Here is a 13,125-nt window from a genome sequence, read left to right as displayed (position 1 = left end):
CTAACCCGAGGGCGCAGGGAATAAGGCATTACTGTCTCATTCCTGATGCGGCTGCGCACAGCAGGTGCCTTTTGAGCAGCACCGGGCTCTTTGGTTTTAAAAGTATTTCGACCGTATTGGATAATGCGCCGGCGGTCACGGTCAACCGTTGGGTGATCGGAGTGTGCGGTTTTTGGGGCCGACCTTTTCTAACCCGTCCTTCCTCGGGGGAAGGCAGCATCGCTGCTTCCATAAATATGGATATGCTGGTCGCCTGGAGAAAACACCTCACTGCCTTCACACTCCTGTCGCAGAGGACAGTACGAATTTACCCTCAGACCGCCTCGTTGCACGATTACTCGTAGTGCGGGATGTCGCTGCTCTTGGTCTGGCTGCTCCCCTTTGGCCTCCCTGGCATGGTTGCACCTTGTGGAACGAAGTTCCAGCCAGTGTAGCCCGCTTGATCGTTGCAGCACTCAAGCCCGACCACCAAGTCAAGGTGGCAGCTTTAGGTCGGGGCACGAATAGCAAAACAACTAGATAAAAGCACAAGCCAGTTAATTTCGCACTGACTTGGCTAACCCAGGGAAACTCAACACAAAGCAGTCCTGAAATAACATCAACACACGAAAAAGAGGCGATTTTCAATCTTACAGCCATGCATTAGTTTGTGACAAGATTATCAAACCACCCTGTTTATTCAATCATACTTTTCTCTAGCTATCTTCTGCGACAAGCGACTGAATAAAAGCAAAGTACGGCTGACTGCCAATTTGTGACTTCAGAGAAATTCCACGAGGTGCATCATCGAAGAGTTGAAAACTGTAGTCACCTTTTTGACTACTTATTTCTATCTCGGACTGACCATGGATAGATGGAAAGTATGTTTTTCATGTGCTAACAAGAACTACGAAAGTAAAAACTGACCTGAAATAAAAGCATCGAACTTCCTGAAAAAGAATGTTTGTAATCAGCTGTCCTTTCTGAGTTTTCACAACTTTCTAAACCTCATGAAAACCGGCAGTTTCGCAAACCACAGTACTATGATCCCACTAATGGCCCTCGAAAGTTATTAAAACCATCAAGCACATGTTTCGGACGTAGAGCTCCGAACGTGTAATGTAGTTCTTAAACCATCATGGCCGGCATGTGGTCTTGATTTCTGATGGATTCATAGGAGTGAAGGACTGCTGGCTGCTCTTTTCATCATCATCATCATCATCATCATCATCATCATCATCATCATCATCATCATCATCATCATCATCATAGGACGGAATCACCATTGAGCAATTCTCAAACCTCTTCATGCTATCGATAGTGTCATTAACTTCAGTTAGTGACATCACAATTCTAGTGGATTAAGACGCTGATCACGTGATTCTCACTGAGTAGCAGAAGGAAGTGAATTTCGTTTGGTTGCACAGTAACAGTCTTATCTAGAATGAACCTAATTCAGTTGAAACAACCCCTAGGTTGGTATCATTTGATGTATTCTGGCGATTACTGCCAAAATGACTGTGATTGGGAGTTACCGGAAGCTTTCAAGTTACCTGACAAAATGAAAACTAGCATCGTGTAAGAATCGCGGATGACAAACTTCATTTGATCTTCTTTATTTGTAGCTGGTTTCTAGTTGATTGGATATTGTTCCCGCACAACCAAGTTGCTTTATTCTTGCACATTTAGAAAACTTCAAAGCTTTGAGTTGGCCTGAAGCTGCACTTTTAGACAGCTTAGGCTGCATCTACCTAGAATCACTGGAGTTTTTTCTAAAAAGACAGATAGACATGAAGTTTGTCCTTGTCAAATAACGAAGGCTCCATAGAATTCCTCGTTTGTATTGATCTTTAACTAAATAAGCTAAGCAAATAGAAAAATAATTGACCAACTTTAAAGCCTTTTCCGTGCCTAGTTGCCATGCCACCCGAAAGAAAACATGAGGACTGAGATACTGTCGAGTTGCTCAATCCCAGACAGGAGCAGTCAAGATTCGGGTGTTGGGTTCGAACCAGTTAGTAAGTTCGTCTTATAATCGCTGAGCTCCCTCGATTTCAGCCACATATGCTGCTTAAAACTCACCCTGTAATTCATCTGGAATGATATTTAAAACTTTAAATAACTTCCCTTGTTACAGCACTATTTACAAAGTTGGGATTATCTCGACTACCACCATCGGTTGCATCCCTGGTGGGCTAACCGGGCGACATACTTCGACATACTATGTCGATTGAATTATGGAACATCTTTTGACAAGCGTGATCTTTGTTCGAGACTGACGGTAAAACCAGCTTCATTCGTAAATCGGTGTTCAGTTAGTGCCCATTTTAGTCCTCAAGTAGGAAATGATATTTATGATGAGACCTGATCAAACCGATCGGCAGTGAGCCATCGAGAAATCTTCCTCAATCTTATTAGTAGTGTAATGCGAAGGGAAGTACCATGGTGTCTTATGTTGATATTTTCTCTTCATCGGTACCATGAGTGTTCAAGTAGGGTCATTTAGTTCAGTCACTGTGTGTACCAGCTGTTTCGCCTGCTCTTCTGCTTTGTCACCCTCAGAATGGTTGCTTGTTGGGATTCCACGTGGCAGTAGGTTTACGCCGGAAGGGCTGGTGAAGCCGTGTTCATTTATATGCCCTTCGTATCGCTAATGCTGAGCCGTTGGTTAACAAAAGTACTTTTGACCATCTGACATCACAGCTGTATCAATCTCACATTCGGTGAGGTAAAACATACGCAAGCAGAACATAAAAAATACTCAGCAAACACATATACATGCAGATGGAACGGCACACACACCGTCCTCAGTACATTATCGATCATTTACGCCACGCTGGAAAGAAGAGAGCAGAAGAGGCACTGTATCTACAGGCGACATTTTTCGTTCCTACGGAGTGTGAGAATGAGAATGCGATTCCCAAATTGAGCACAATCAGATTCCTGTGTCTCAGTATGGTACTTCACAAGACAACCTCATTAAAATTCACACAAAGCGCATCTTTGAAGACGTTATGTTCAGGCTCAGACGGCTACCTTAACATATATTGATCAGCCAGTGCACACAACGTTCTAAAGATGAAAAAAAATCGATGACTGTGAAGTAGTTCAACTGAATTTTGTTCAAAGACTGGAAGGAGTTGTGTGATCTCTGGCATGATTTTACTTCATTGGTGGATGTATCAAAGTTCAGAAAAGACGAGAAGAATGTATGTGAAGATACATGGAACATGTGCTTCAGGTTGTCCACTGAGAACTGAAGAGTAGTACGGGTAAAACGTAGGGGCGTATACCGTGCGTTGTTCACCTACCAACTTAGCTATCTGACCTCCGGAAACACTACTGGAAATTAATAAGGTAAAGGGGACTTGAATTGGCATGATTTCTTGACCTAAAGGTACTTAAAAAATTAACGAAAACTCTATGGTTTCGACAGTTCGCTTAGATGCTGCAATTTCAAAGTTACTGGTCGATTCAAGAACGTTTAGATATTCTGAGGAAACCGGAGAAATACGCCCTGGGTGCACATTTCTGTTCTTGATTCTGAATTGACTTGATAAAATATATGAAGCCATCAACTGAGGGCCTGTTAAATAAAACGAAGTCTACGCACACCCATAGGGAAGTCCATTCCCGTAGGTAATCAGTCTGCTCAGAACGTTCCGAATCTTGGACACCCATCGTTGAATTGCGCACCACCCAGACTCCGTCTAATGTGGCGGGTTAATCGTAGCAGACAACGTTAACGGAATTTCATAGGTGTGTGTGTGTGTGTGTGTGTGAACAGACCAAAGTTGAAACTGCCCGTTCCTTGTTTGTCTGTTTACGGCCACTAACCCAAAAGCACAGCCGACGTGTGACGTTTTCAGTTCTACCATTTTCGCTCGCTCCCATTCACACACGACAGGGAAAGGGTTGAAAACCGACATCAGTGTCTCTCGTCTGGGGTAGTTGGCGTGTGTGTGTGTGTGTGTGTAAGGGCAAGCTGATAGAAGCTGAGAGAAATTCGTCAATAGATTCGAGACAATTTCTGTTCGCAATTTGGTCGGTTAATCACAACCTCTAGTGGTGAAAGACGATACAGATAGATTATCAAAATTACCCAAAAGATTTCAAGAAGTGAATAATCAGGGAAGTAGAGAAAAGGAGAGCAAAACTCCAATAAGTCAGCTGTTTTACTTGGTTTTTCTCCTCTCCCATTCAAGTTAGAATCTGCAGATCTTCATCATCTATCACTGACGTGATGCTGGTGAAAGGAAGAAGACCTTCGCTCCGAAATCTTTCATTAGAAAATGCCAACTGAACAGTTACAGACTATTGGACAGAGAAGCAAAACTCTCATATGTTTACAAAAACTGAATATCCATCTTCTCTTTGAACGCGTCTTCCTGAAATTTTCTGGATATTCGTTGACTGTTGCTCAAATCCAAGCAAGTGCCACAAAGTGACTACAAATTTCGCAATAGATCTCACTTTTCAAGAGACGCAAAGCGGATTTACGAGAAAACATACTACTCGCATGTCTCCTCCATCAGTAGTGTCACCGTTACACTGGTAAAGCCTCTGAGAAATGTTCTTCACTGAAAACATGCTGGACGCTATTAGGACCGTTCCAAACTAACTTCAAACGGCGGTACATTTAAGGATGTACGACGTCTTTTATCAATAAAGGATAGGTTTTCACACAGTTCCCAGTAGATAATTGCAGAAGTGTTATCTTCAGATTCCACCATATATGGGCATGGCTCTTCTGTTAGAAAGATCCATTGATTCGAAGTGAGTGTTTCAGTCAAGTACAATCCTTGAGATTGTATTTCTTCGATTGGTTTGTCATTATCTATGTGCAGCACAGATAAGCGGTCAAACATCAGAGGTAGAAAGAGCAGTATCGTCGCAGATCAGGCAGCACCACTCCAGGCAATCTCACTTTGTGGTCGTTGGCTTGTTCGCTGAGCTGGGCAATTTGATTGCAAACGTTTCATCACCAATCGAGGTGACATCATCAGTGCGTAGTTGTGTGTAGCGGTGGGTTAGTGGTTGTGCGTTCAGTAGTGTTACGTGTGTGTTGATGTACGTGCTGGTAGCCGGGGGTGACCTTTGATCGAGATTAGTTATTCTGTCGGGCGGTTCCATTGGTTGTTCTTTTATCCCGTGTCCTCATTCGCCGATGCCCACGTGACCTTTGAACTTGGCATCCCTCACCGTCGTAGTCTGGTCGGTGTTGGAGTGACCTTTGTCCTTCCGAGTCCCATTTTACGTCGTTTTTTGTGGGACTGTCATCCGGTTGCCTCTATTCCGAGAGGGCGGTATTTTGTAACCAATTAAACTGCTCCGGGAACCGGATAAAGTTCCAGACATCTAACATGAGTTCAAAAAGGCCCTGTGCTGAGTTCAGTCGAGATTTTGTCCCACAAGTGAAGCCGATCTATGTTGTTTTATCCTTATTGGGAATCATGAGCAGTGCGCATCTCACGGAACTCCGAGCAGGCTCGAACCCGCGACCTGCCGGTTAGTAGCTTGAACATTTCAACATTCCTGGCTGAATGAATAATACGTAATCTGATTTGAAAGTCTATTGATGACTAAGATATTTAACAGGATCCCTGAACACACGTTAGCTTGATCGTTCGATTATACCAACCGGTCGAAGGCTGTTAACGTAACTTTTCAGTAGCCCACTGTGCAGTTTTTCAGACCCACCGTCTGGCTTTCATTCTTGGGAAACGATGCATCTGTGGGTGACCGTCACCTATATTTATACGATACATGACTGGTGCTTGGGGCGGAATCAACACACTCTCAAATTTGCTACACATACAGAGCTGAAAAACTGGACAACCTGTAAGCCTACTCGTAGCATGACTGGTGACAATGCTTTCACTCCATTGTTTCTTTCGTGCACACAGTTTCCGTTAGGTTTTCTGTTTGATTGGTCGCTGACCAAGCAGCGCAGCGTCACAGTGATTTACCGCAACGTAGCATGACTTATCCACCGCAAAGACGTGATTTTCAGCATTGGGCGCATCAGAACCACCTCCTCGTAACCTCAAAAGTAGTATGGTTTGCTAACCAGGTCGATAGTACGAACCTGATTTACCCAATCATCATTTGAAGGTATGCTTGTAATCTGAGTGGTTCTGCTGTTGGTAGTGTATGCAGATTTCGTGCTGTAAGTGAAGCCATTATATGCTGAAAAGTTGAAAAGCACTGTACAGCTGTTTCATCCATGTTGGGAATCATCAAGGGACCTACATGAAGTTCCGAACCCACAACATTCTAGGCGGTGGTCTGGACACCTAGCCGGTCGGCCACGAATGACTAAGAATCGATGGGTAAACGGTTCGAGAATCTCTGGAGTTTCATGTAAAGCGCTGCTTCTCTGCTTTTCAGAATAGATAGACTTCACTTAGAGGGAGGAATATCCATTGAGTTGTTCTAATATTGCCTGAATATCTAAGCAACCACTGCGGTGACACGACACCACCGAATGCTCTTTCGCTATTCAGGTTAACTTACGGCTTTGTGCTACACGCTCTAGAGAAGCTTGATCAATCCTGCACGTTGCATACGCGAAACTGAGTGCAATCTCTACAATCACGATAGCTTTATTTACATAAACTTCCATGTTTAGTTTGGCCTACCGACATCACTTCCTAGACCACCTGTCTGTCACCTTTCACGGGGCTGTTCTGTCGACGTAACTTTAAGTCTGAGCCGACATTCCGGTGGTGCAAAAGCAGGCGTTCTTAAAAGATTATCCACCATCAGGTTGGTCGTTAATCCGCCTTGCCCACGAAAACAGCTCGCCACCTGAATTTGTCAGGCAGTGTCTGACCTCTGAATTGATCTCCTGAACGCTGACAGCTGTGTATCTGCTTATCAGGTTGACTATGCAGATGAACGGTTCTGTATTGTTTCACACGGTCGATTCCTCGTTGTCGGTCATCGCCACACAGCTGTGACTGAATTCTCATTCCTCCTAAGATCTGCTATGTATGTGCCGTCGCCGGCGTATTCGTCCTTATTGTGCCCAAATTAAAGAGTACGATCAAGAACGGGGCTCGGATTATCATCGTTCACTTTGAGCATCAAACAGCATTCTTATAGGCATAAACCCAGTTTTTTCATAAAGGAAACTATTCACAAGGTTGCTGAAATCTCTTGGACAGCCCACGATCGCTTTCGCCCTTCTTGGTAGGCGCAATCATATCAACTGTAATATGAGGTGGCGTTTGTTTGTGTAGAAATTTAGTTGAGTCTCTCGTGAAAACCAAATTGATTTGCAAATAAGTGTAGTCCTCGAAAACAGTGCAATTTGGGTCCAAGTGGATCATACGGTTGACGGAAACTCGGGGACTGCGCCTACTTGATGAGCCCCAAGAAGAGCGAAACCGGTCGTGGGCTGTCGAAGAGTTTTCAGCAAACTTGTGAGCAGTTTCCTTTATGAAAATATACTGCGATATCTCGAATATCGTGCCAACTGAAACATGAGGCGTCCTATGTGCAGCACATTCAGTTGAAGAACATCCCAAACGAGAGATTCAGTTAAGTATCTCGTGAAAACCAAATTGATTTGCAAATGAGTGTATCTCTCGACAACTCCAGTTTGTTAGAAGTCTACAGAATCGTTTCTTCCAAATCTTCGTCTTTAGGCGTTGAATGATCTACACCGAGTTAGTGATACTGACACTAAAAACAAATCAGCAAAAAAAACAGCCAATCAGGTTGACTTACTTGATCCAACAGTTTTAGGGCATTCCGTTCATCCATAGCCTTGCACACTACCGTGTAAGTGAAGCACAAAACGAGTTGAGTAACACTGTCTATTCATAACTCCGCATAGTAAAAACCTGGTTAGATGATGCCCATTTACACGAGTTATTTCGGCCAACCGTAAATAGGAGTCCTGCGATTTTTTTAAAATTGGCTCAACCCCTGCAATGTGCTTTGGGGGGCTCACCATGCAACTGCGTATTACTACTAACAAAATAGTAACTACATTAAATTTCTGTTTGCTTCAGAATCACCTGACGTTGAGGCTTGTATGAGTCATCCTTTGGATAGTTCAGCTTCTCACTCTTTTAGGTTGATTGCGTGGAATTTCAACAGGGGAACTTGCAGGAGTGGAGTTTTCAACATCGTTTTTGCCCCGAATGGTTACTTCATCAGTCGTTGTCACGGTTTTAGCGTCCAAAGTCGCCTTCGTCCCTTTGATCGATGTAAAACTTTCGGCTGGACGATATGAGTTGAGGTTCTTTTTTGCGGTAACACCAGGTCTTGATGATTCGTAAAGTACTCATTCCCTGCATTATTGTGATATGTGGGGATAAAACGTGTTCACAATCAGGCGAGAGACAAACGGTCAGAAAGGTATGCTCGGAATGGTAAAACCATTTACAATTTAGCGACGAGGACGACAAAACTCCAGTGGTTGAAATTCACCGTGGTGTCACGAGATGTATACGAGTACTGGAGGGAACATAGGTTAGCACCGCCAGAATTAGAAGCAAAGTTTCAAGAATGAAATTTGAGGATTTTCGCCTTTGAGACCGTAGTTGCAAGTTAGTTACGAAGAGATGGACTGAGGTTAGTGGTGAAAATGCAGATGGCCTAAACAACAAAAATCCTGGCAGAGGCGTCTGCTTTTCAGGCACTACGCTGGCTGGGCGTCTCACCAGGACTTGTGATATCAGAGAGTGGATCGGATTTTAATAGTTTTTTCGTACTAGCGTCTCATCAGATATCCAAACAAAACCTGTCATGTGAATCTCCAGCAAAAAGACTGCCCGAAAACCAACAAGTGCGAAGGAATAAATCAAGGGAGAATGAATGTGACAGTTTATAATAGAGTTGATGGTTTTGAAGTAAAGCCACACTGTTTTCGAGAAATGTACTCATTTACAAATCAATTTGGTTTTCACAAGAGACTCAAATGAATCTCTCGTTTATGATATTCTACTACTGGATGTGCTGCACACAGGCCGCCTCATGTTTCAGTTGGCACGATATTCGAGATATTGCAGTATATTTTCCCAAAGGAAACTACTCACAAGTTTGCTGATAACTCTTCGACAGCCCACGACCGGTTTCGCTCTCCTTGGGGCTCATCAGATAGGCGCAGTCCCATGCACAACCACCAACCCACCGCCACGCACTCCTACGCTCCACAATAACGCACTGATGATGTCACCTCAATTGGTGATGAAACGTTTGCAATCAAATTGCCCAGCTCAGCAGTCCCACACTGTTTTCAGTTGATTTGGGAAGCTGTATAGTTTTAGATAGGCTACCCTTCTACCAACACTATCGACGTCGGTTTATTCATCGTACTGATAGGCCACAAAAACTTCCATTTCCGTTTGAGCGTTATTCGAGCTGTCACACTCCAGGTTTTGAAGCATTCACCTAATTTTGTTAGATTACGCAATCTCACTTCAGGGAACAACCCAAAGTCAGTAACCAGTTTGAAGCAAACTATTTGATTGACTGGGTTCTGACATGTATAGTTTGCTAAAAACTTGGTTGAATTTCTATCCATGTCAGTCAGTTTCAAACCCCTGCACCACTGAAACCTGTTTCTTTATTTGGGTGTCGACTAATCCAATTGACAGCACTAGTACCGGAGAATGCGTAAGAATAAGTTCTTTAAGTTGAACTGTCTGTCAAACTCCACATGATGACGTAATGAGAAGCAAGAAAGTAATTCTTTTGTGGCTTCCACTTTTCTGATTTGAATGTGACTATGCGGTTGTTTGTAGGTGCATTCTAGGTACCCAGTTTCGATGATGAAATCGCTTGTATTCAGAGCATTCTAACTAGGTGGAAAGATAAATAGGTGCGGGGAGTTCGAACGAAAGGGGAAAGAAATACGCAAGGAGAAACTCAGGTAGTTTGCCTGGGAACCTGGCGGACTTGTGGTTGCATGCCGGAAGAGCTTCAGAATTTACCCCCGGATTGCAGTGAATGGGATCATGATAAAATGACGGTTGTTTTTACAGTAGTTGATAATCATTTTATCAGAATTCACTTTAATTTTGAGTCCGGAAGGATAATATTAAAGTACAAAGAGTAATAATAACTCATTTCTTAACAGAACCGGTATGAACATGTTTGTACAAAGAGAAAGCTGTCTGAGAGTAACGTTGGTGAGAAATTCCTGAGGAAGAGACATAGGACTAGAGAACGCAAATAAACTGGTCTAGTGGGATTGTCAGCGTCATACGGATGAGGAAGATTTGAGTCAGCAGGCGAACATGAGGAAGAATCACATTGACGGCAAAATGACTCACTCATGTTAACAGCAGACAGTCAAGGTGAGAGCGATTCATTCTGGCTAAACCTCAAGGCGAGCCTCAGAGCGACGGTGGTCGTGGAGTGGAAGAAGTGATCTCGCAGGGCGAGAGCAGGATGGTTCATACTTCTCAGGTACTCAAGACTTGGGTTTGACAGTTGAAACAGAAACGAAAGGGAAGGGAGAATGAATGAGCTGATGACAAACGAACATGGGTGATTGGCCAATGGAGGTTGTTTATTGGGACAAAGGGGAATGCTTGGACCTGAATATTCCTCAAGGCACTGGGGTGAAACTAATTGATGGTGGTAGGATGGCTGTTTGGTCATTCCACTAACTTTGCTTCGATAAAGTCGTTCATGGTTTGGTTATTGGATGATATCACGGCAAACGTCGAACTAGAATTAAGATAAGATACTACACACCTTGGGAGGAATTTTTTGTACGACTTACCAAAATGAATCCCAGAGGGTTTCAATACTAGAGAGCTGAAAAAACCGGCGGTTTGTTCTACCTGAATCGCTCGACAGGCTTTCGAAGGCCTCTTGTCAGTGAGACTATCAATAATCATAATGACTGTCTGGTAGCCAGTAAAGGACGTCTGAACTCTTGTACAAAACAGTCCTCCCATCCGTACGACTGGCCCTTACTAGAACCCGTTATCAGCATTTACTAGAGGTCCCTTTCATCCTCAAAAGTACATCCATATGCATGTATGCATGTATACACACACACACCCAAAAGTGGTCGTGTCCTTAGTCCCGGTGACCTTTCACCTTGTCTGCTCAATGACGATGGTGAATTCGGTAGCCGCAATTGTATGGCCGACGTGCGTCTAAGTGGGTGAAAAGACGTTTCCAGATAAGTGAAATGAATCGATAATAGCGGCCACCTTCAAAAAGGATGATCGCAATGAATGTGCTGAGCACAGTGGAGTCAGTCTGACCCTCTTTGTAACAGGGCTTCGGGTGACACTGACTTCTCGTCACTTCACGGCGGCGTGCAAAATAGTGACACGGGGTTTCTAGCAGATGAAAGCTGCATCAACCACGTTCTGTTTGGTGTGGCGCTGTATGTACGAAAGACGCACAATCTTGGTGTATCTTGAATCTCAAGGGGAGTTCGGTCATGTCGATCTGTCAATGCTTCAAACTATACTGTTTCAACAGGGTCACTCCAGAAGTTTGAGGCCATAATCCAGTCATAATACTGACATTACTTCTGGATTGTTTCTTTAAAAAGCGCTATCCTGAAATGATGTTTATTCTCTCCGTTTGTGCCTCTCAAAAAATTATAAATTGGAGGCTGGAGATTCCTCAAGATCCCGATGTTCAACTTATTGCTGGTGAGATGCGTGTCGATCCGGTGTGCGCAGAAGAGGTCATCCTTATCTTAGGAGACGAAATCCGAGCCCAAGGGGTATTGAAGAAAACCGACCAAAAGCATACCATCTTTCGGTATACGCACTGTACCTTTGACGTGTGAAGATGTGCCTCAAGATGTGAGAACTCTGAACATGCCGTTGCAATTCAAGGATAAGCCATGGAGAATGTCGATAGTCGCATTAGTTCTGAATAAAGTGTATCTGATGAAGTCGGTGCATCAAACTTAAAAACCAGAATCATGTTTGTAATTTTGTATGACTTGTGGCATCAACAAATTACATTACTGGGTTTCAAAGGTCGCGTGTACAAGACTGCAGCAAAGGCTGTTTTGTTGTCAGGTTCTTCTTTTGAAGAGGATATCCGGCACCATCAGCTACGGTGGCTTGGCCATGTGTCACGCATACCGAAACACCGTCTACCGAAACCAGTGTCATTCTCCGTGCCTCCTTCAGAATAGCGCAATCTCAATGTGAACAACGTAGGAATTGGCAGAAGGGCGTGAAAGAAATTGCTAGGAGTTCGGGTACTTTCAGCCTTTCCGAATGGGGTCCCGTGACCCTTTCTGTGTCTGGCTGAAGACGCTGCAAGAAATGGTGACCAGTCGATGTCAGTTTCATTTCAGGTTGTTTGAATTGGTACTTGAAAGTGTAGATACCTCAAAATACTCGCTGTAGTCTAGCACCAGATCCCCTTCTCATTCACTTTTTTCTTTTTTTCACTTTAAGACTTTTACCATAAATGAACAAACTCCGTGGGTGTACGGCAGTGAAGCACTAGGGTCAATTCTGACGTAGTTGTTTGAAGACGATTATACCCACAAAACGTTCCTGACCCTACTATGCAATGCGTTCACATGAGCATAACAAATGATTACTGAGCGAGGGAACGAAAAAATCGGTTCCCAACTGAGCCTAAATGCTCAATCCTTATAAGCCCTCAAAAGGTCGTTTATAGCAGCTGTCTCTTCGGCCGATGGCTCGGTACTGAATGGTCGTTTTTTATTCAGACCAGTTAATTGATACAAATAACCTATGCATCAATATTCTACAACTGAATGTGCTGCACACAGGCCGCCTCATGATTCAGTTGGCACGATATTCATAAACGAAAGATTCAGTTGAGTCTCTTGTGAAAACCAAATCGATATGCAAATTAGTGTATTTCTCGAAAACAGTTCAATTTGGGTTCAAGTATAACCTAAGTTTGACGGAAACTCGGGGACTGCACCTACCTGATGAGCCCAAAGTGGAAGGGCGAAACCGGTCGTGGGCTGTTGAAGATTTTTAAGCGACCTTGTGAGTAGTTTCCTTTGTGAAAAACTCATGCGTCAGTTTTTAGCCGGGCTACCTTGCTGGCTGCCAGAAGAAATAAATGGAATGGTAGCACGTAACTTTCAGCCCGGGTTAAGTGGGAACAAACGATGCTCTTATCGCTTTCAAAAGCCACTGGTTGAATAAGTTTGAATCATGT

The sequence above is a fragment of the Opisthorchis viverrini genome (assembly GCF_000715545.1).
Source record: "Opisthorchis viverrini unplaced genomic scaffold opera_v5_466, whole genome shotgun sequence".
NCBI lineage: Eukaryota > Metazoa > Platyhelminthes > Trematoda > Opisthorchiida > Opisthorchiidae > Opisthorchis > Opisthorchis viverrini.
The sequence above is the reverse complement of the archived record's forward strand: the minus strand, read 5'-3'. Positions refer to the sequence as shown.